Genomic DNA, 23755 nt, shown 5'->3' with positions numbered 1-23755 from the left:
GCATAAAAATGCCAAGATGACCTACATGGAGCTTTCAGTCTAGTAGAATACGATAAGGAACTAGCTGTATTAAAAAATGATCCAAGAAAATTCACTCCCATTTAACAAATATTATTAACTACATCGAGGGCAAGACTGAAGATACACAGGATTTAAAAGAATGTCTTGAAGGAAGCTCCATGAATTGACGGAGAGCCCTGTTTTATCCACAAGACAGAGAGAATCTATGTTAAGATGAAAATGTTTACTTCCAAATAAAATGAAAACTGCTGCATCATCAAACACCCGGGCTAGCACGCGTGATACACTGAAGAGACAAGAGGTACAGAAACTGATGTATCATGGGCTATACAAATTCTGGAGAGAAAAGCTGGTCTTTCAAGACTGAAGCCAGATTCCTACAGGCAAGGATAGCTGGGAAAGCACTTCTGACAGACCAAAAGAAAGCTAAAGTGGGTGGGAAGTAAAGCAGCACCTACATAGTATGGAAAGACTGGTAAAGGGCACTAAAGGAACGTGCTCAGAGAAGACAGGTACAATCCTGCTAAGAGGTCATAGGATTCAGACCTGGAAGAACCTGAAAACAGAGAATCACAAAGAACATCTAAAGTCATCCAGCACAACCTGCTGCCTGTACAGATGAAGAGTTAAGAAACTTGCCCAAGGTCACAAGTAGGTAAATACATACACATACCCTGCCAGGACTCAAACCAGGTCCTCTAACTCTCAAACCAGCATACTTTCCACTCACTGCCGGCACTGCCCCCCCCCATCTGCCCAGGATTACACATAGGAGACTGCTATCACAGCTGGGGTTCAAATTTACCATCTTCACAGACTTTGATAAGGGCTCACTAACATTACCGGAGCAGGAGTGGTAACAGAGGAAGGAAACACAAATTGCTGAGGGAGAGACAGAAAAATCAGGATTTGACAACTAATGTGAGAAATGAAAATACAAGAACTACCAAAGATAATTATTAGAATTTATTTGTAAGGCACTTTATTTGTTTTTTAGGGCAATGAGGGTTAAGTGACTTGCCCAAGGTGCTTTATCCACTGCACCACCTAGCTGCCCCCAGACACTTTATAAATATGATCTCATATGATCCTCACAACCCCAGGGAAATAGGTGCCACTGTTACCTCCATTTCACTGATGAAGAAACTAGGCAGACAGAGGCTAAGTGACTGGTCAGGGTCACAAAGCAGTGTCTAAGGCAGGATTTGAACTAGGTTCTTCCTGAATCCAGGTCCATCCTAACACCTACATATCTGCCTATGGTTTATTAAGCCCTGGCACCAAGTTAAATGATAGGGATGGGGGCAGCTAGGTGGCACAGTGGATAGAGCTCCAGCCCTGGAGTCAGGAGGACCTGAGTTCAAATCCGGCCTCAGACACTTAACACTTACTAGCTGTGTGACTCAGGGCTGACTTAACCCCAATTGCCTCACCAAAAAAAAAAAAAAAAAAGATAGGGATGAACAGTAGAGATAGCTAGTTGGCTAGAAAGCTGGGCTTGGAGTTGGGAAGACCTGCATTCAAATCTGGCCTAAGACACTTTACAAGAGCTGTGACTCTAAGTCTCTTAACCTGCCTAAGTTTCTTCAACTGTATAATTGGGGGGGGGGGGGGAAGCTTACCTTCCTGGGGTTACTAACATGCTTATTTCCTTCCTTCCTGACAGAAAAATGAGTGTCAGAGAGTAGAGCAAGTTTTGAAAGAATCATTGGTGGGGAAGCTAGGTGGCGCAGTGGATAAAGTACTGGCCTTGGATTCAGAAGGACCTGAGTTCAAATACAGCCTCAAACACTTGACACTTACTAGCTGTGTGACTCTGGGAAAAGTCACTTAACCTTCATTGCCCTCCCAAAAAAAAAGAATCATTGGCTTGAAATATGCTGAGTTTGAGGAGTCATCAGATGTATCAGATGGTAGGTTTGTAATGGGGGAACCTGAAGTTCAGGGACAAAAGTCAGGCTCTAAGGCAGGATTTAGGAGAAATATGCATGAAGCAGATTTACTCCATGGAAGTGAATGAAATCAAAGACTGGAAAGGGAAAGAAGAGGACTGAGGACAAGAAGTTCAAGGAATGCTAGTGTCAAGTGGTTGGGGAAAACCGCATGGGAGAGAGCAGAAGTTCTAGAAAGCCAAAGAAGGAAAATAGGTATTGAGAGCTTATTAACATTAAAGCAAGGAGAAAGAATAATCATAACCTTGCAGGAGCTTCACACCAGCACTCACAGTACTAGATGGGACAAAATGAATTTAGTACCAATAAATGGCTGAGGCAAGGCTGACAGAAATTTCTAAAGTCATTCTAACCAAGGGGCCAGAGGGGAGAGAGTCTTCATGGGAGTGACCCTGAAACAGAGACTAGCAGGACTGGGAAAGGGAGTTTGGCATCAGACTGATGGTGGGCACACAGATGCCAGGCAAAGGAAGAATTAGAGAGTGGAAAGGAAATCCCCTTGGTAGCCCAGTGAGGAAGAGTGTTGAACGTGGGAGTCATCAAGAACTGAACTTGCATTCTGCCTGCAACACTCACTCACTGTGTTTCCAGGAGTCTCTTGGCCTCCGGTGACCTCATCTGTAAATGAGGTGGGATTCCACTGCCCCTCAATAGGCCACTTCGGCTCTCCCTCTCTGAGCCTATAAAAGCTATGCTTGCATTGTAGAGCACCTTGACCAAGAAGATGCCTTGGTCAGAGAGAGCCATAGATGGCCTGTTGGAATTGAAGAGTTGGCATCTTTTTATTTAAAGAGAAGATATTAAAAAGGTGTAATGAAAATAATATTAGATTGCTTATAACTCAGGCTATGTTAGGGACCAATCAACAAGTCGTTTAGGAAGTGCACCGTGCACATAAAGGCATCTAGATGGCTCAGGGATAGAGCACACCTAGAGTTAGGAAGACTGGAATCACATTCAGACACTGGCTGTGTGGCCCTGTGCAAGTCACTATTAGCCTCCTTTTTCTAACTGTAAAAGGATAACAGCATTTACCTCCAAGGGGTGCTATGAAGTTAAAATGAGGCAATATTTATACAATGTTTATCCCAGTGCCTGCATTGCAGTAGGCGCTTAATAAATGCTCTTTTCCTTCCTTCCAAGGTATCATGTCATGTCACCGGCACGACCTTGGACAAGAAACTTCACCCTCCGGCAGCGTCTGGATTAAATGACTTCTGCACAGCTCAGGATGAAAGCTTTTCTTAAATTAAGCCTCATATTCCGGTTTTGGTTAAATAGGGTATCTAAAAGGCTTCATTTAGTAGCCTAAAGACTCCTCGTTTTCTATCATTATGTAACTACAACAAATTCAGATCACACCCTCATGGGGTTCCCAAGAGAAAGATACTTTAAAAACAACAATGCAATGAAAAGTGATGACATTCTTTGGACGAGACTCGTCCTAAGATGATGTTGCAGTCAGAACATCTGCGGCCGACTCCCTGGCGGAACGCTCCATCGGAGCCGGAGCAGACGGGGACAGCCCGCGGCCCAGCCCCTCTCAGGCCGGGGGCCGTGCCCCCACCAGGCCGGGGGCCGCCCGCTAGCCCGCCGAGTCCGGGTCCGGGGGCAGAGGGCCCCTCCACCGAGGAAGGGCGCTCTCGACTGACAGTCACGAACGCCTGCCCACGGGGGGCTGCCCTCCCCCCACCTCCCCCCCGGGCCCCGGGAGAAGTCAGTCGGGGGTGTAGGAGGGGGGCGCCGGGGCCGCCAGCCGAGGGGAGGGCCTGCACACACAGCCCCGCCCCTAAGTAACGGAGGCCCGCTACCGTCTCCACCGCGACCCGGGCCCGCAGGCCCCCGGGCCCGCCTCCGCCGTCAGGTCCCCGCTCCGGGAGGGGGAGGGGGGGGAGGGGCGCGCGCACGCTCGCCCGGGCTCGGCTGGGCCCGGCGCCTCCTGCGCAAACGCGGAGCGAGGAGGCCGCGCTCCAGCCGCCGCGGCCCCCCCGGGAAGAGGGCTCGGGCGCGGGGGGAGGGGCGCTCGCGCGGCTCGGTGCCGCGGCGGCCGCGGCGGGGGAGGACCCCCGCCGGCCTCGTCCCGGTCGCCCGCCCCCCGCGCCGCCGCCATCTTAGGCGCCGGCCGCCGCCGCCGCCGCTGCGACACCATACACAATAGCCGGCCCCAGAACCAACCTGTCGGCAAACCGCCAGGGCCCCTTCCCCGCGGTCGGACTTCGCCTGTGCCACCGCCGCCTCCCGCCCTCGCCCAGCCCCGTGGACCCCGTCCTACCTAGGCCATGCGGACCGACGGCCCGGGCCCTCTCACCCCCACAGCTTCTTCAACTCCTTTCGATAGGAGCCCCAGCCGCAGCTACCGCTCCCGCGGCTGCCCCGCCGCGCATGCGCGCTTATCAGCGCTGTCGCTGCGCCGCCCTCCCCCCACCTCGGCTCTCCAACCGCGGGAGCGCTTGCGCACTGCCCCAATGCGCCAATGAGAAGCGAGCCCCAGGGAGGCGGAGAGAAGACGGCGTTTGGAGGCTCCCAGAGCCAGGGTCGGGCAGATCCCGGGAGGGAGGCCGCGGCGCGCATGCGTGCTGGTACGCGCTGCTCGGCCCGCCGCCCCCTCCCGGCTCTGTGCCGCCTTTCTCGCGGGTTCCCTCGATGTGCACCTGCTGGTCCCCCGCTCCCGGCCACGCTCGCCGGGGGCCTCCAGCCTCCGCGTGGGGGTCGCACCGCGCCGATGAGCCCAGCCCGCCCGGGCTCCGGGGGCTCTCAGAACCCGGAGATTTCCCTGTCCCCTGCCGTCTGCCTGGCCGCCACCCAGCAGTGCACCCCTCCTCCGCACCTTTGCCCCGGCTGTGCCCCTGGGGCTGCCCTCCACCTCCCTGGCTCCTGTCGCTAGAGCCTTCGCATGCCCCAGGCTTGATGCCTGACTTAACTTCTCCATCACACCTAGCCCCCCTCAGGGCCCGCCCTCCTCCTTTGGCCCGGGGGCACCGGAGGGCGTGGGTGCCGAGGCCCCTAGGAGGGCGTCCTCGAGGCTCTTGCTGTTTCATTGAAATGAGTTTCTGGCTCTTTGCTGTGTGTCATCGGCTCTGGGTGGGAGGGGGCAGAGCTGGGGGCCATCTGTCCGGACGAGACCCCGGCAGCCCTCCGGCTCTCTCTAGGGGGAGTGGGCCCAGCCAGCTTCCAGGGCGCTCTCTCTCCATGCAGGCCGCCCACCCGCCCCGCCATACACTGAAATGGCCACTGACATGGCCCGACACAGCCGTTAACAATGGGGGTCCCAGGCCAGATTTAGCTCCCTTCACCCCCAACTTCAGGAAGCCCAAAGGGTCTCAGCCTTCCAGGGGAAGTCCAGGGCAGGGACATAAGACTGTCTAGTCCAGCTCGGGGAGCTGATGCGATTACCTATGGAATGGCCTTTGCCCTTCAGGAGGACCCCCATTAGGCCCTGTGGTCCTCCCAGAATGGTCATTGTAATATGGAGCTCCCTCAAGTCACCTGCCAGGGCAACTGAATGATGCTAGCCAATTAGCTGTGATCAGTGTGTAGTGAAGAGGGTAAAAGCCAACAACACACGAGGCCCCTGGCTGGCGCCATCTTGGACCCCACCTTGGCTCTGGAAGGCTGGGTTGGTGAGCGCTCTCCTCTTAGGACAGACTAGGTAACGTTGCGCTTCTGAACCCTGTTTGTTAGGCCATGTGCTCTCTCTCTCGGCAATATGGCGCTAGGGGGTTTTCTGCTTGTGTTCAAGGCCACATGGTCAATACACTTCTAATATTTAGCATTAATTAATAATAAATGATTACTGCCAAAACGGGTGCAATAGCCATCATTAAATAAATACCCACTAATATATAAGTAGCCAATAATTTAGAAAACCCAGCCTAGCCCCCAGTAATTTAGCTAACAATTTGGCGACCACAAAAATACACTACTAAACCAGAGATTTGAATGGAAAGATCTCTCGGTCCGTAAGGCTTCAGTCTAGAACATCCAGGTATCTAGTTTTTGGGAATAAACACTCTGCAAAAGTACAATGCAAATTAATTTTTTTAAATGAGTTAACTTTACATGGCCTAAAAACTCTCCATTCATAGGGGATTCTTCTGATCTATTTTACAAATCTGGAATTTTCTTTATTCCATTTTCTTTTTTTTTTCTTTTTTTTTTTTGGTGAGGCAATTGGGGTTAAGTGACTTGCCCAAGGGTCACACAGCTAGTAAGTGTTAAGTGTCTGAGGCCGGATTTGAACTCAGGTACTCCTGAATCCAGAGCCAGTGCTTTATCCATTGAGCCACCTAGCTGCCCCCCCATTTTCTTAATCAATCAGGAATCATCTATTTTCTACCATGTACTGGGAATACAGAAGGGTAAAATTAAATTCTTATATGTCAATAAATAGAACTAAGATTAGATCAAGTGTACTGTACGTGGATGAGATCAATGCTGAAGGTAACTCAATAATGAGGACATTGAGTGTTAGACATACAAGATATCTGAAGGAAGAGAAGATACCAAAGACAGAGAAAAAATCTTGGACCTAATTAACACTGAAAAAAGACCACTAGGAGACTATCAAAAACTCCTGACCTCTACGTACTCTCCCATCTATATAAAATCTTTATGAGAGACATCTCTATGTGAATTGAGGGCATCCTCAGTAAGGGTATTAGTAAGAAACTGACTGTCATGGAAGATTTTCATCAGTGTACTACATCAGAAGCATTTCACAGTTCAGTGAAAGATGTGACATTATGCTTCTTTGTTGATTATAAAAGAACATTTGATTTGGTAGATCAAAATGCTGCCATGTAGGCCCTTTTACAATATGTCTCCCATTTTTACATCAGAATCATTCAACATTTCTTAGACTATACAAGATCAGAAATAACCATGTTTAATAATAAATATCAGGAAAGGCATAAAACAGGAAGGCATATGCTAAACAAAAAATGTTCACTTTGGTGGAGTAGATCCAGCATGAACTCCTGATTAAAAAAGGATTCCCTTTGAATAATGAGGGCCTCCTGATGCCTCAGTTAGAGGATGATCTAATGCTGATTACATCAAACCCTGGAACACTGCAGAGTTTCCTATAAGAGATCTAGAATCCCTTAAATTGAATTAATCATTCATCCAAGGAAAGATCAAGTGGATGAAGAATGCCAACTGCCCAATCTTAAATTTTTTCCCATTTTATTTCTCTATCATTAAGTTAATTAATACTAAATAGGCTTTCCATATACAATGTGAAAGAGAAAGGGAGGCTTGTATATTAAAACTGCAAATCTCTATGATGCAGAATGAATTTTTCTTGTTATGAATAGAAAAAATCAACACGCAACTTTTAAAGAAAATTAAACTCTTTCCTCAAGGAGCTTCCATTCTCTTGGGAAAAGACATGTTTGAAATCCATCCTGGGGCCAAGGGGGCTTAGGAACCGCTGGCAGCATCCAGCAGAAGGAATCGGGAGAGGAGGCTTTCCAAACGGGCCCATGGGATTGCTCATCAAAATCATCTATCTAGATCTGAAAAGGGCTTTGTCCAGTCTAATCTCCACATTGGAGAGATGAGGGAGCTGAGGCTGTGAGGGAGTGACTTTCCCAAGGTGCCACTGGCAGGAAGCAACAGAACCAGAGTCCAGAGCAGGCATTTTCTCTCTTGTTCTGCAAAGGACCAATATGTAGTAAGTCTAAAAGGGTAGGTTGGAGCTCAAGCTTTCAATTACAGAGGAAGAACCAACAGAATCTTCGAAGGAGAAAAGTGACGTGGCCAGACCCACAATTCAGGAAGATCACACTGGCAGTTGCACGGAGGGTGGACTAGAGATAGAAGAGACAGGAGGCCCAGGGACCAATTAGGAAGCTATTGTGAAGAGAGAGTGAGGCTGGTGCTTCTTTCAAGGTCTGTCTCACTTCAAACCAATCCACTCGAGAGTCAGAACATCACCCTCATGATGTCATTGGTCCTCATGGAGAACAAAGGATAAACAACTAACAACACAAGGCTATTGCCAAAGTCCCAAGATATGCCTTGACTATGCTTACTGATTTTAAGAGAAAGATGGTGGGTAATGCAAGTGAGACCGGAAGAATAGGTTAAGAACATCAATCATGCATTTTTGAAAAGAGCAAAGAATAGAACTGAAAGTAATTCACGGGGAAACATGCAAATAGGATCATTTTGGAACAAGACATTGAAAAAGTTGTGCCGAATTGGGATTCATGATTTCATGTACAATACTTTTCTGTTCTTTGTATATGGAAATGCTCAAGTTCAGAATAATAAAAATTATTTTAAAATAGTCCAGGTGAGGAATGATTAGGGTTTGAACTAGGTGGGGGGGGGGGGGGGCCACAAGAGCAAGGAGAAGAGAAAGCCAGGCATGTTCACCAACTTAAGCAAGAAAATTCCTGCTTCCAATACTATAGATACAGTTGTTTAATGAATGTCACTGATGCCAAATGAGTTTCCATTCCCCCGTGAACTACTTCATTACAATTCTGAGACAGAGCCACAGACTTTACCCTGAACATCACCCCACCCTAGCAGCCTTTGCTCACTGTGGAGCACCTAGGGCAGTCAAACTCAGCCTGCACATCCTCAAGACACCCAATTTAGATGGTAGAATGTATTTTCTTTTTTTTGTTTTTTGGGTTTTTTGGTGGGACAATGAGGGTTAAGTGACTTGCCCAGGGTCACACAGCTAGTAAGTGTCAAGTGTCTGAGGCAGGATTTGAACTCAGGTCCTCCTGACTCTAGGGCCGATACTTTATCCACTGCGCCACCTAGCTGCCCCGTATTTTCTTTTTAAAGGCTCATGGTTATAAAAGACAAAGCCAAATAAAACCCATCAGTCACCATTACTGGATGTACCTGATGGATGTACGTGATGATATCACTGGAGCAATTCAAGAGGATGTTAGCCACTTTGGGAAGGTAGGGGGTCCTCCCCATTCAGTTGTTAGACTCAGAAGGTTCAGAATGTGGACACAGTACTGGTGAGCTGTCAGACTAAAAGATAAGTCAAGGATCTTTACAAGCTGATCAGCCACTGGAGACTCTCCAGAGGAAGGGGGTGGGGCCTCCCTCCACAGTCAAACATAGGCTTTGCAAAAAAGCTTCGGGTCCCATCTCAGACCCTCCATCTACTCTCTTCCTTGGTCCATGTGGGGAGTCATACCCTACAGGAAAGAGCAATTGTGACATGTGGGTGCTTACTCTGTGGGTACTCTGACTTTGCAAAGTATCTTGGAGTTTGGGGGCTAGATTTTTTTCTTCCTTATTTATTTATTCTATGGATTTGTCATTTTTTTACTGGAAGAATTAACTCATATCTCATGTAGTCTTCATTTATGATTTCTTGAAATATAGCCCTGAAAAACCAGGCTCTGATCAAGCACATAGCGATTCAAATGGAGTTATTTGACTGCCTTTAAAGCCAAATCACTCTGGCCAATGATAGATCCCAGACCAAGCTTCACTTGCTCATAGTTTGGGTTTTGATAACTCAGAGTGAGTGTAAATAACAATTGCTTCTGTTCTATTCAGGTCAAAAACTCAGAAGGTCTTCCCCTCCCAGGTTTATTCTTTTGGAAAGGCAAACAAGGTCATCTTTTACCTCAATTCTTCCCTAGCCTTTAACTACTGAATGGGTGTTGCCTCAGACAAACTGTGACTTTAGCTTAAAAGAACAAAATCTCCCACTGCATCCAGGGCTATTGCAAGGCATGCAGACAGATGTCTTGTCATTGGACCCAGTGAGAGGTGGTGACTTTACAAAGCTCTGCCTCACTTAATCCAATTCACTTGTAAGACATCACCCTCCTGATATCATTAGTGCTCGTGGAGAATGAAGGACTAACAAGAAGAAGCAGAGAAATGCACTCCTCACATGACTAGGTGCAGAGACACAGGCCTGCCACTGAGGCACAGAGAGAAGCACTGACTGGTCAAGAAGCATATCCTGGGGGCTTCCAAGCTCTGCAACCTAGGGGAGCTGAATACAAAGGCCTTGCAGGCAGAGAGAGGCCAGAAGTCCAGAGGTGCCTTTGCACACATGTATATATCCTGAATCTGGAGCCCAGCTGTGGGGGAGTGGGGTGGAAGGGGCAGCATGCCCCAGGATTAAGGACAGAGAGGCTGCTCCCCACTCTTCTTCTTAAGTTAATTTAGTAAATGGCAAGGCAGCTAGGTGGTGCAGTGGATAAAGCACCTGCCCTGGATTCAGGAGAACCTGAGTTCAAATCCAGCCTCAAACACTTGACACTTACTAGCTGTGTGACCCTGGGCAAGTCACTTAACCCTCATTCCCCCCCCACACACACACACAAAAAGCGTTAATTATCACTAATGGGAAACACACCAGTGGGTGCTGCAGGGCCAGGAGGATGGTCATCCTTCTCACCTAGTATACATATACCCTGTGAGTAAGAGTTGGAAAGTAGCCCAGAGGGGGTGATACCCTTTTTTTTTTCTTAAGAGAGGACGAGGGGGTGGCTAGGTGGCGCAGTGGATAAAGCACTGGCCCTGGATTCAGGAGTACCTGAGTTCAAATCCAGTCTCAGACACTTGACACTTACCAGCTGTGTGACCCTGAGCAAGTCCCCCCATTGCCCCACAAAAAAAAAAAAAAAAGAAGAGAGAGGACGAGAATAGTTTGCCTTTTGTTTAGCTCAAGTGGGTCAAATTGGGGGAGGTTGTTTTTTTTAGTAGGTATTCTAGCTCATATTTTTAAGAAATATCTATCTTTCTAAAGGGCAGTGAGGTGGTGCAGTTGATTGAACACTGGGCCTCAAGTCAGGAAGACTCCTCTTTGTAAGTTCCAATATGGCCTCAGACACTACTGGCTGTATGACCCTGGCAAGTCACTTCACCCCATTGGCTTCAATTTTCTCCTTTGTCAAATGAGCTGGAAAAAGACATGGCAAGGAGGGGGTGGATGAAGCTAATCACTCACTCATCCTCAATCAGAAAAACTTCTTGTTGAAGAGGTGAGGAAGGCTTTGGGAGTAGGGACAGTGGGTTGTAGAGGGGGACGGAGACAGAAAGAGCATTTTTTTATAGCACCTCTTATGTGCTGAGGACCGTGATAAGTGAGTGCTCTATAAATATGAGCACATTTGATCCTGGGCGGTAAGTGCTGTTGTTATCCCTATTCTACAGCTATTGAGACAGATGAAGTGACTTACCAGGGTCTTGTTGTCGATGCCAGGCCTAGCACACTCTACCCACCATGACACTCACTGCCTCTGAAGAAGTTTGCTCTAATGTTCTCATGAACAGTACAAGAGTTTGCCCATCTAGAGTGGTCATAATTAGGGTGGGGTTAAATTTGGAAAGTGCAATTTAACAAAAAAACAAAACAAAAACAAAAAATTACTAGCAGCTAAAAACTGCACTTAGAATCTAGGTAACAAAAATTAGTTAAAATAAGTAGCTAATGGGGGCAGCTAGGTGGTGCAATTGATAAAACACCAACCCTGGATTCAGGAGGACCTGAGTTCAAATCCAGCCTCAGACACTTGACACTTACTAGCTGTGTGACCTGGGCAAGTCACTTAACCCTCACTGCCCCGCCAAAAAAAAAAGGTAGCTAACAGGTCACATTCAACTGGACCTGTGCTATTATAAATTTGGACCTTCCTTCCAACAATGCAGACTGCAATCAGTGGACACTGGCCTTCTTTTATGCATCTTAGTTCTTGTCTTCCTATGAGTGCTAGGGAGGCAAGGAAAGGAAACATAAATTCCATAACAGCACTCCCCCAACCACTCTACTCTCTGTGAATCACTATAGTAACTAGTTCTCTTTCCCCAAAGCAACTGATGTGTCTTAATTAGTCTCTTGTATTATTTCCACGATTACAAAGTTGGTTTGAGGATCCTTTCCTGCTGCTTGCCCAAGAATTGAAATGCCTGGTAATAATTCTGGCAACAACAGCAAGAGAATTCATTAAAAGGCCCGTTAGAGCAAGAGAATTGGAAATAGAAATCACAGATTTCCTAAGAAGCACAACTATAACACAGACAAATCAGCCTCTTTGTGTTTATTTTTCTAATTACAGAAGGAAGAAGATGCTGGTGGAGCCAATAATGCCACTTCCTTCCCAAATCAGCTTTCTTCAGGCCTATTACTTGGGAAAATCCATTTGCAAAATTCTATCTTGATGCAGTCTATTCAAACCTACAACTAGAGCTGAACTGTCCCCACTAACATCCCCTCTAACAGTGCTACTGCAGCACAAACTGAACCATGTTCTCTACACAACTCCATGACACCCCCACAACTCCTTTTGCCTTCAAGTGAAAATAATTCTAGTTAGCCTTGCAAGTATTTCAGTATAAAACATAAATATTGTTTCTTCAGATTTGTCTAATATTTGAGAATCTATTGAGCTAAAGAGGGTAAAGATATTATGTTCACTCTGCTAGGAAAACTGGAAGACAGTATGGCAGAAACTAGGCATAAACCAACTTCTTATACCATATACCAAAATAAGGTCAAAATGGGTATATGACTTAGACATAAAGGGTGATACCATAGGTAAATTAGGAGAGGAAGGAATAATTCACCTCTCAGATCTATGGAGAGGAGAAGAATCGATTTCCAAATAGAGATAGAAAATATATGAAATGCAAATGGATCATTTTGATGACATTAAATTAAAAAGGTTTTGTACAAACAGGAGCAATGCAGCCAAGATTAGAAGGAAAGCAGAAAACTGGGAAACAATTTTTACAGCCAGTGTTTCTGATAAAGGCCTCATTTCTAAAATATATAGGGAACTACAATCAAATTTATAAGAAGACAAGTCGTTCCCCAATTGAGAAATGGCCAAAGGATATGAACAGACAGTTTTTGATGAAGAAATCAAAGCTGTCTATTATCATATGAAAAAATGCTCTAAATCACTATTGATTAGAGAAATGCAAATTAAAACAACTCTGAGGTACCACCTGACACCTATCAGACTGGCTAATATGACAAAAAAGGAAAATAATAAACATTGGAGAAGCTATGGAAAAATTGGAACACTAATGCATTGTTGGTGGAGCTGTGAAACTGATCCAACCATTCTGGAGAACAATTGGAATTATGCCCAAAGGGCTAAAGCTGTGCACACCCTTTTGACTCAGCAATACCACTCTTGGGTCTTTTTCCCAAAGAGATCACGAAAAAGGGAAAAGGACCCACATGTACAAAAATATTTAAAGCTGCTCTTTTGTGGTGGCAAGGAATTGGAAATTGAGGGGATACCCATCAATTGGGGAATGGCTCAAGAAGTTGTGGTATATGAATGTAATGGGATTCTATTGTGCTATAAGAAACGATGAGCAGGTGGAGTTCAGAGAAACCTGGAAGGACTTGCATGAACTGATGATGAGTGAGATGAGAAGAACCAGAAGAACATTATACACAGCATCATCAACATATGTGTTGATCAACTGTGATAGACTAGATTCTTCTCACCAATCCAATGGAACAAGAAAGTTCCAAAGGACTCATAATGGAAAAGGCTCTCCAAATCCATAAAAAAAAAAAAAAAGGAACTGTGGAATATGGATGCTGATCAGACCATACTATTTCTTTTGTTTTTGGTGCTGTTGGTTTTCTGATTTGAGGTTTTTCCTTTGTGCTCTGATCCTTCTTGTATAACATGACTAATGCAGAAATATGTTTAATGGTATATATATATATGACCTATATCAGATTGCCTGCTGTCTAGGGAGGGAAGGTAGAGAGGGAGAAAAATTTGAAATTTGAAATCTTATATAAACAATGTTGAAAATTATTTCTACATGTAACTGGAAAATAATAAAATAAATTATTAAAAAAAAAAAAAGAAAGAAACGAATAAGCAGGCAGGTTTCAGAAAAACCTGGAAAGACTTACACGAACTGATGCTGAGTGAAGTGAGAAGAACAAGGAGAACATTGTACACAGTAACAGCAACATTGTGTGATGATCAACTGTCATAGACTTAACTCTTCTCAGCAATACAATGATCCAAGACAATTCCAAAAGACTCATGATGGAAAATGCTCTCCAAATCCAGAAAAAAAGAACTGTGGGATCTGAATGCAGATTGAACTGTTTCTATTTTTTTTCTTTTTTGAGGTTTTCCCCTTTTGTTCTGAGTCTTCTTTCACAACATGATTAATGCAGAAATATGTTTAATGTGATTGTACATATATAACCTATATCAGATTTCTTTCTCTCTTGGGGAAGGGGAAGGGAGGAAAGAGAGGGAGAAAATTTGAAACTAAAAATCTTATGAAAACAAATGTTGAAAACTATCTTTATATATAACTGGAAAAAATACTAATAAGGGGCAGTTAGATGGCGCAGTGGATAGAGCACTGGCCCTAGAGTCAGAAGTACCTGAGTTCAAATCCGGCCTCAGACACTTAACACTTACTAGCTGTGTGACCCTGGGCAAGTCACTTAACCCTCATTGCCCCGCAAAAAAAAAAAATACTAATAAGATTTTTAAAAAGATACCATGTTCACCAATAAGATTTTGGAATGCCGGGGCAGCTAGGTGGCACAGTGGATAGAGCATCGGCCCTGGATTCAGGAGGACCTGATTCAAATCCGGCCTCAGACACTTGACACTACTATCTGTGTGACCCTGGGCAAGTCACTTAACCCCAATTGCTTCACACCAAAACAAAAAACAAAGATTATGGAATGCCTATTTGCAAAGAACTATAACAAACATGATTCCAAAGAATGCTCCCTCCCCAAAAGGACATTCCTAGCCTAAATAGAAACAAGATAAAAGAGACAAATAAAAATAAACAAGCAGAGACGTGGCATTAAAATTCCACTTTTAAAGTTTATACCTTCTAGGTTACTATTTCACTGCATTGTTTTCAGTCGTGACAACCATGTTATTTCCAATGATAGAATGTTTAGAACTGGAAAATGACCAGAAACCCTCTAGTAGAGTCCTGCCTTTTTGTGGATGGAGCCAATCAAACACAGGGAGGGAAGAATGGTCATCCCCCTCCCCAGCTCCTGCTCTAGGCCCTGCTCCCATTCTCCTGTGCATCTCATCAAGCAAGACTAGAAGAGGCCACACTGAGAAATCAGAGAGCAATCATGCCTGTAACTCAAATATTCCTTCCCACTCTTAGAGTCCGCTACCCTCTGATAGCTCACAGAATATTCAAGTTAAATATCTAACATTAAAAATGTTAAAATATTTTATTAAAATATTTTAAAATAAAAGAAAATAAATATAAATATAAAATTAAATTTAAAAAAATAAAATTAAAATATTTTCCTTCAAGTCACATTAGCAACAACTGAGCAAACTAGACATTTTCTCTGATCCCTATAACCCTTCCCCAAGACTTCTCCAAGACAGAAATTATGTGCCAAAGATAAAGCAACTTTAGATATTTCCATGATCCAAGGGCACCAAAAGAAGGTAAAAAACAAGAAGAGGGGGCAGCTAGGTGGCACAGTGGATAAAGTGCTGGCCCTGGATTCGGTAGGACCTGAGTTCAAGTCCAGCCTCAGACACTTGAAACTTGCTAGCTGTGTGACGCTGGGCAAGTCATTTACACCCCCATTGCCCACAAAATAAAATTAAAAAAAAAAAACCAAGAACAAAAACCCAGCAACTAGCCACTCACTGACCTCAGGATCCCTCCGCCACCCCTCACATTACCAGCATCATCAAGGCTACACTAACAAACCCAAGGACACCACACAGACCTATAGCAAAACCCATCCCTAACCCTGGCTCTGATCTGCCAGGGCCAGGAAAACAGGCTCTGAACTACTGGTGCTGGGCCAGAGAAATGAGGAGTAATGGGAGTGGGAAAGGGCACAAGAACAGGACCCTGTGCATGGGGGGCGTTGGGCAGCACTCCTGATGGAAGAGCCCAGCATCCAACTGGGCCTAGATCTGGACCCCCACAAGTTCATTGGAGCAGAGACCTAAGCTGGTGATCCATGAATTGCCCGGTGTGGGAGAAGGCTGAGATGCTTTAAGATCCAGCCCCCAGAGAACCTTAATTAGGGAAGGGAATCAGAAGTAAGAGGAATAAGGGAAGGGGAGAGACTGAAAGTACCAAAGATTCAGAGAAGAAGAAATCTCAAACACAAACATAAACAGAGGGGTGGCTAGGTGGCCAGTGGATAAAGCACCAGCCCTGGAGTCAGGAGGACCTGAGTTCCAAATCCGGCCTCAGACACTTGACACTTACTAGCTGTGTGACCCTGGGCAAGTCACTTAACCCCCATTGCCCTGAAAAAAACAAACAAACAAACATAACAGATAAATCAACAGGAAAAACAGAAACATCAGAAGGAAATGTGGCATCCAGACCTAGAAAACAAGTTCAGTATGCCCAAAGGGCTATGGGACTGTTCATACCTTTGACCCAGTGGTACCACTGCTAGGTCTGTACCCCAAAGAGACCACAGAAAAGGGAAAAAAGACCCACATGTACAAAAATATTTATAGCAGCTCTCTTTGCTGTGGCAAAGAATTAGAAATCGAGGGAATGCCCATCAATAGAGAATGGCTAAACAAGTTGTGGTATATGAATGTAATGGAATACTATTGTGCTGTAAGAAATGATGAGCTGGAGGAGTTCAGAGAAACCTGGAAGGACTTATATGAACTGATGCTGACTGAGAGGAGCAGAACCAGAAGAACATTGTATACAATAACAGCAACACTTGGCTCTTCTCAGTAGTGCAACATACAGTTTCATAGAAGTCGTGATAGAAAATATTCTCAACATCCAGAAAACAGAACTGTGAATTATGAATGCAGATCGAACCATACTGTTATACTTTTTTTTTAAGTGAGGCAGTTGGGGTTAAGTGACTTGCCCAGGGTCACACTGATAGTAAGTGTCAATTGTCTAAGGTCGGATTTGAACTCAGGTACTCTTGACTCCAGGGCCAGTGCTCTATCCACTGCACCACCTAGCTGCCCCCTGTTTCTACTTTTAGACTGTTTTTTAATTTTCCTTTTTGTTTGAGGTTTTTCCTTTGTGCTCTGATTCTTCTTTCACAAGATGACTAATGTAGAAATATGTTTGATGTGACTGTACATATACAACCTATAGCAGACTGCTTTCCATCTTGGGGAGGAGAGAGGGAAGAGAGGGGGGAGAAAAGAAAAATTTGGAACTAAAAATCCAGTGTAAACAAATGTTGAAAACTATCCTTATATGTAATATGTAACTGGAAAATAATAAACAAAAACAAACCAAAAAAAAAAACAAGTTCAGGCATCTATGAATAAATACTACAAAACAATGGGAAATAATCTAACATTTGATGCGACAGAGGACCCAGTGGAAGCTGAGAAAACCACAACACACTATTTCTGAGTGATTTCAAAAATAATAAGTAGGGTGGAGCCAAGATGGGGGAGAAAGGCAGCGACTTGCCTGAGCTCTTCCCAGGACCCCTCCAAATACTTTCGAATAATGCCGTAAGACAATTCCTGGAGTAGCAGAACCCACGAAAGGACAGGGTGCAATACTTTCCAGCCAAAGACAATTTAGAAGGTCAGTAGAAAGGTCTGTTGTACCAGGGTGAGAGTGGAGCACAGCCACTGCAGTTTGCACCAATGTGGATCCAGCCCCGCAACCAGGAGCAGGCCTTGGGAGCTTCTTGATCAGCAGCAGCAGCAGCAACTGTTCCAGGACTCTTAGCCCACAGATAGTAAGGAGGTCAAACAACGGGCAGAAGGAGATTACAGAGGCCTTTTTGCTAGTACGAGGCTGACTTGTTGATTTGCCCATACTCAGATCCAGGTCACAGTCTTGAGGTGGGAATGGAGGTGGGGCATGGGGGAAGAGCACAAGCACACTAGAGGCTTGCAGCCGCAGTGGAGCAGGACTCTGTTCATCGTTCCAGGGCAGAGAAAGCAGGCCTGTGGTTGCTTAAAGATCAGAGCACAGGCCAGGAGAGTAGTAAACACACCTCTCCTTAAAGCATACACCTTGGAAGAACTAATAACGTACAAATTCTAGAAGTATCTATGAAAACAGCTTCACAAAACCCCTGAAACTTGGGACAGTGTGTCTTCCACCCTAAGAAGCAGTGCCCCACTTTAACAAAGAGGTAAAATTCAAGAAACAGGCTGGGTAAATGAGCAAACAGAAAAAAATTCTGACCACAGAAAGTTTCTATGGTGACAAGGAAGATCAAATTACAACCCTCAGAAGAAGATTAAAGTCAAAGCTTCTACATCCAAAACTTCCAAGAAAAATATGAATTGGTATTGGGCCATAGAAGCGCTCCAAAAGAATTTTTAAAATAAAGATAGAACCTGTTCAGCACCCAATAGCTTATTATTCTACTCAACTTGACTCTGTAGCTGCTGGAGCACTACCTTGCTTCGGGCCATGGCTGCTACTGCTCTTTTGGTAGGAAAAAAGCCTCTGATCTGGCCTTAGGTAATCCTCTAATCGTACAGTGCCCTCATGAAGTTGAGGCTCTCTTACTGCATCATAGGACACGGGCTTTTTCAGATCAAAGCCTCACTAGGTATGAAGTAACCCTGCTAGAAAAGGAGTGAGAATGACTTTAAAGCATTGTACAGTCCTTAAGCCAGCAACACTGCTTCCTGACTTGCCATTCTCAGGAGAGCTTTTGCATGACTGCACCTCCATAGCTGACATACCCGAGAAACCTCGTGATGATCTTTTTTGACACACCCTTAGAGAACCCTGATTTTATTTTCTATACTGACTGATCCTCTTATACATGAGGGAACCACTATACAGGTGCTGCTGTAGTTTCTGATCATGATACCATCTGGGCAGCTTCTCTGCCCTCCCATCTTAGTGCACAGGCTGCTGAACTTGTGGCTCTCACACAAGCCTGTCTCTAGTCAGAGGAAAAAGTGCTACCGTTTACACTGATTCCAGATATGTGTTTAGTGTCTGCCATGCGTAGGAATGCTACGGCCTGCAGAGAGGATTTTTAACCTCTGTTGGCAAAGTCATTGCTAATGGAGAATTTATTAAGGATCTTCTACCTGCCTTAAAACTTCCATCTGCTCTAGGTATTGTTGGTTGCCCTGGCTCATATGGGAAAAGTGACTCTGTCTCAAAAGGGAATGTCCAAGCTGATGCGGCTAAGCTTGCTGCTTGGAAGCCACTAAACATGTATTTAACCTCTCATTTTTCTGATGCTGTTTCCTTTTCTCTTACATATAATAAGTTTGAAGTAGAGAAATAGAAAAAGAAATTCAAGGATAAAGATATCAATTGGGTCTGGGTGACTTTGTGGGGAAAGCTGCTTCTCCCCTGGAGCTTTTCCCTCAGATATACCTATCTATTCATAGAAAAGAACATTTCAGCACACAAGGAATTGTGGATTCAGTAAAAAGAGCTTGGATTGCCCCTGAAGTTACTAATGGGGCCTCTAGGATTTGTGCCTCTTGCCCTGCCTGTCAGACTTATAATCAACATGCCTTCCGGGTTAAAGCTTATGGAGGGCGTCCTTTAGCATATACACCTTTTGAGCATCTACAAATTGATTATATCACAATGCCTAAGGTGGGATGTTATAAGTTTTGTCTTGTTGTAGTTGATCAACTCACTCGGTGGGTAGAAGCTTTTCCATGTCCCTGAGCCACGTCTACATTTGTTGCCAAAACTCTCCTCAAAGAAATAGTCCCTCGCTTTGGCCCACCAGCCCACACTGATTCTGAAAAAGGCACACACTTTACTGATTCTGCTCTATCCCAAATCTACTCTTTCCTGGGAGTAACTCCAAAGTTCTAAACACCCTACCACCCATAAAGCTCAGGCCAGGTGGAACGTATGAATAAAGAGCTTAAGTACATGATTGGCAAATTGTGCACTGAAACTCATTTGAAGTGGCTTGTAGGTGGCTAAAATTAGCCCTGAATGGGTCACCCCTCCCCCAGTGCAACTGCTCTACCTGAAACCACCCTGCTCAGCAGGGAGGTGCACAAAGGGCCTCAGAAACGCCAGGGCTTCCTCCACCAAGCCCCCAAGCCCAGGAATGCCTGGCATGGGGCTCCTCACGGCCTGAGGTGGCCAGCAAGTTAGCTTGGTGTACACACAGGCGTGGCCCGGGCTGAGGGTCTGGTGAGAAAGAAGGGTTTATATTCAGGAGCAGAGAAAGTGAAAGAGAAGAAGGTAGTGAAGACACTACAGAGTAGAGGGGAGCTAGCAAGAAAGTAGAGACAATGAGAGGCTGGTTGGAGGGAGACACAGGAGGAAGTCACGAAGAAAGAGAAAGGAGCGGAGCAGTGAAAGAGAGAGGGTGGCTACAGCAGCGGACCGGTCAGACACAGGCGAGAGACGCGCAGGCGGCAGGGAGAAAGCTAAAATGCAGTCAGGTCGTATTTCTCTTTGTATTTAATTCTAAGTTTGTTTCATATAAATAAACCCTGCTTTGTTTATTTTTTTAAAAAAAAAGGCTTTTGCTTATCAGTCTGAGAGGCAGTGGGGAATGGGCAGGCCTTACAGGTTGGGGTCCCTATCTGGGCTTAACAATCCTGGGGGATTTTTTTAAACCTTCAGGCAGATAGGCAGCTAATAGCCCCACGACAGACAGCCAGGAGATCACAGATTAGGGCGGTTAAAATAATTTTTACATGAATGGCAACCATGGCAGGACATATGGCAATTAAATTTTTCAGTTATAGTTCTAATTTTTCAGATTACTTATAGTTAATATATGTTTTTCAGATTAGCAGTTATACTTAATATTTTTATAGGCCTGATGTTCTACCCCTTGGCACTGTTCTATCTGCACAGCAGGCCAAGAAGAGAACTACATATTCACTTTCTGAGATGCTTTTGACCATCCCCATACAAGCAAAAACTTTTTCCCAGTATATACATCACTGGTGGGGGGAGATACCAACTGATGCTTTGTATATAAGAATAACAAGCCAGGCTACATGAACTCCATGAGGCAGAAGCAGCAGTTACAAGGTTGGCCCCTTGGATTTCTCCTTACATGATTTGAGACCAGGAGATAGTATACATATCAAAAATTTTCAGCAGACTTGTGGGACTCAGCCAGCTTCAGAAGGTCCTTTCCAGGTATTGCTGACAACTCCCAACTGCCTTCAGAATCAGCTGAGAAAGGACTCTTGGATCCATTGCTCCACATAAAACCAGTACCAACACTTGATGAGTAATGCATTGATTGAAATTATCTAATAATAAATAATAATGTTCAGTTCAAATGTTACATAAGGGTTTCTTTTTTTATACTATTTGAAATTAATAGTATGAGTTATTTTCATAGAGATTTTCATTCTATTAAGATTGTGTTTTTAAGCCAGTTTGAATTTCATTGTCTTTTATTCTTCCATGCGTATTTTGTTTATTCATCTATTCTCTATTTTTGAACTAATGCAAGATGGTCTTGATTCATAATACAATGTTAATTCGGGGAATATTGTACTCCCATATTCTAAATTGTTTATTTTTCCAACTGATTACTTGATCAAATTATATAAGGTATTTCCTTCGTAAATTGATTGCCATGACAAGTGTAAATTAATTTGGGAGCAGCTAGGTGGCACAATGGATAAAGGACCAGCCCTGGATTCAGGAAAGAGCTGAGTTCAAATCCAGCCTCAGGACACTTGACACTTACTAGCTGTGTGACCTTGGGCACATCACTTAACCCTCATTACCCCGAAAAAAAAAAAAAGACAGTTCAAGTATAAATAAAATTCTAGAAGTATTATTTTTACTAAGCTTAAAAAGTTATTATTGGAATTATTACATATTGTATATTATATTCTGAGTAAAAGCAGATTCACATTTTTTTGCTGTCATCATTATCCTCAGTTGTTAAATCCATATGAGATTTGGATTATGGGAACTTACCATTTGAGACATTAATTGCCTTTATTCTTAGTTATCAGTTCCTGAGTAGACAAAATGCCAACCCATCCATGAGAGGAATACGTACAAAAGCAGGCATGAAGTGTCATAAAGGGGAGACACACACAAAGTGCAACTGCCTGGGAAAGGCTGAGAGAACCACCCATTGGCAAGGGCTGAGGTTGGATTCTCTTGGTTTAATTTCCCCCCTACCGTAGCCCAGGACGGTCAGCTATGCCATCTCATTCTATGCCTGACTTTGATTCAACCTTCTATATGCCTGATGTCGTGAATATCTCAATCCTATGCATATGATTAAATCTGACTCAGTTTCCCCTCTGTTCTTTTGTGGTAACTCCATAATTATCTCAGGTGTCATGATAAACACAGTGTTGAATTTGGTGTTGACATCTATTACCAGTTATATTAGATTCTTTAATTCTCTTAATGGCATGAGGATAATAGGCAGATGATGCAAAAGTGATGGAACAATGATAAAAATTATTTTATTGATTATATTACAATTGTCTTCTCATTTATTCCCCCCCGGGAGGGGGGGTTTACAGGAATATTAAGTATATTTTTTTTAAATATTCAATTTTTGTTTTTATTATATCTCTAAACAATTCTAAATTTCCTTAGATGTATTTTTGAGAACTCACATTGTTGGCAAAGTATTTAAAGTTGTGTTAAGATCAATTTTTGTAGGACACTTTCCAGCTGAGGAGACTTGCTAGCTGATCATCAGCATCCACACCTGAAAAGACTTTCACACACAACTACACATACCAGAGGACATCCCAAGAATCATTTGAGAAAAGACTTCCAAAGACTTAAATGGACATTTTCTGTTTTACCCAATCCCCATTGCATACACTATTTGTAATATTCACCTCCTAGAGGGGACTACCCCTTTAGTTTTTTAATGTCCACTTACTAAAGGGGAGTTCACCCTTAGTTTCCTTTGTCTTGTATGTCCACCTACTAAAGGGGAGTGCCCCCTCTAGTTTAACATCAATGCGTCCCTCAATTTCTTTTCTCTTTTCATACCCTTTACATTGTTAGTCATAAGTATCTGTAATAATTATTGCTTCATTAAGGAAACCATGTTTCTTAACAAAGCACAAGGGGGAATGTAAGATATAATGGGCTTTTTATCAATGCCAAAGGCCCCCAACCAGAGGAAATTAATCTAGACTGATTGAATTACAGTGAGACTGACTGAGAGCTATTGACTTCGCAGATGAGCCTATATAAAGTTAAATATAAAACCACACCTGCTTGACTCCCAGAGGGAGTGTTCTTAGAGGACTAGGACATCAACCACTGATACCACCCTCAACCAATCAGCTTGAAGGACTGCCCCTTCCTGGGGAGGGAGACAGAAAGTAGGAAGTGAGGCTGACGCCCTGTCTGTCTCTGTCTCTCTGTCTCTCTCTGTCTCTGTCTCCCCTCTCTCTCTCTCTCTCTCTCTCTCTCTCTCTCTTTTTGGTCCGGGACTTTGAGTTGGTGGCTGAAGAGAAGGAGAAGGAGTCCAGTATGAACTCTAGGGTAGATAGGCTTTGCTATCTTTCTTAACTCCATGTGTTCTCTCTTTACTAACTCTTAACATACTTTAACAAATGCTTAATGCCTAAACTGTTGCTGAAGCTTCTAATTTATAGTAAATCCTAGCTAGCTTCTCTCTCTCTCTCTCTCTCTCTCTCTCTCTCTCTACTCTCTCTCTCTACTTCACACACTCACAACAACACACACACACACACACACACACACTGGGGGCAGCAAAGGAAACACAAACATTAGAATTTTAAACATCACAGGAAAAATGGAAAGAGAAATGAGAGTGATCCAGGAAAACATGAAAAAAAAGTCAAACAGCTTGGTAAAGAAGACAGAGAAAAATACCAAAGAAAATCAAATCTTAAAAAACA

General features: G+C 44.2%; 1 protein-coding gene across 8 annotated transcripts in view; it reads right to left on the bottom strand.

Moving 5' to 3' along the window:
* The window catches only part of ZNF638 (zinc finger protein 638), a 162080-nt gene that overhangs the window by 85215 nt on the left and 53110 nt on the right, over nucleotides 1-23755 (bottom strand). Inside the window, exon 1 of one of the 8 annotated variants that reach the window (XM_043987003.1) lies at nucleotides 4246-4378. The exons of 6 other annotated variants lie outside the window; for them this stretch is intronic. The gene's annotated coding sequence lies outside the window, so the exon portion shown is untranslated. Of the gene's footprint in view, nucleotides 1-4245; nucleotides 4379-23755 lie in introns of those variants that run through there. One more of the 8 variants, XM_043987006.1, reaches the window with a different exon arrangement.

Source organism: Dromiciops gliroides, chromosome 2 (assembly GCF_019393635.1).
Source record: "Dromiciops gliroides isolate mDroGli1 chromosome 2, mDroGli1.pri, whole genome shotgun sequence".
NCBI lineage: Eukaryota > Metazoa > Chordata > Mammalia > Microbiotheria > Microbiotheriidae > Dromiciops > Dromiciops gliroides.
Note: the sequence above shows the minus strand (reverse complement) of the source record. Positions and strands in the feature narration are given on the sequence as shown.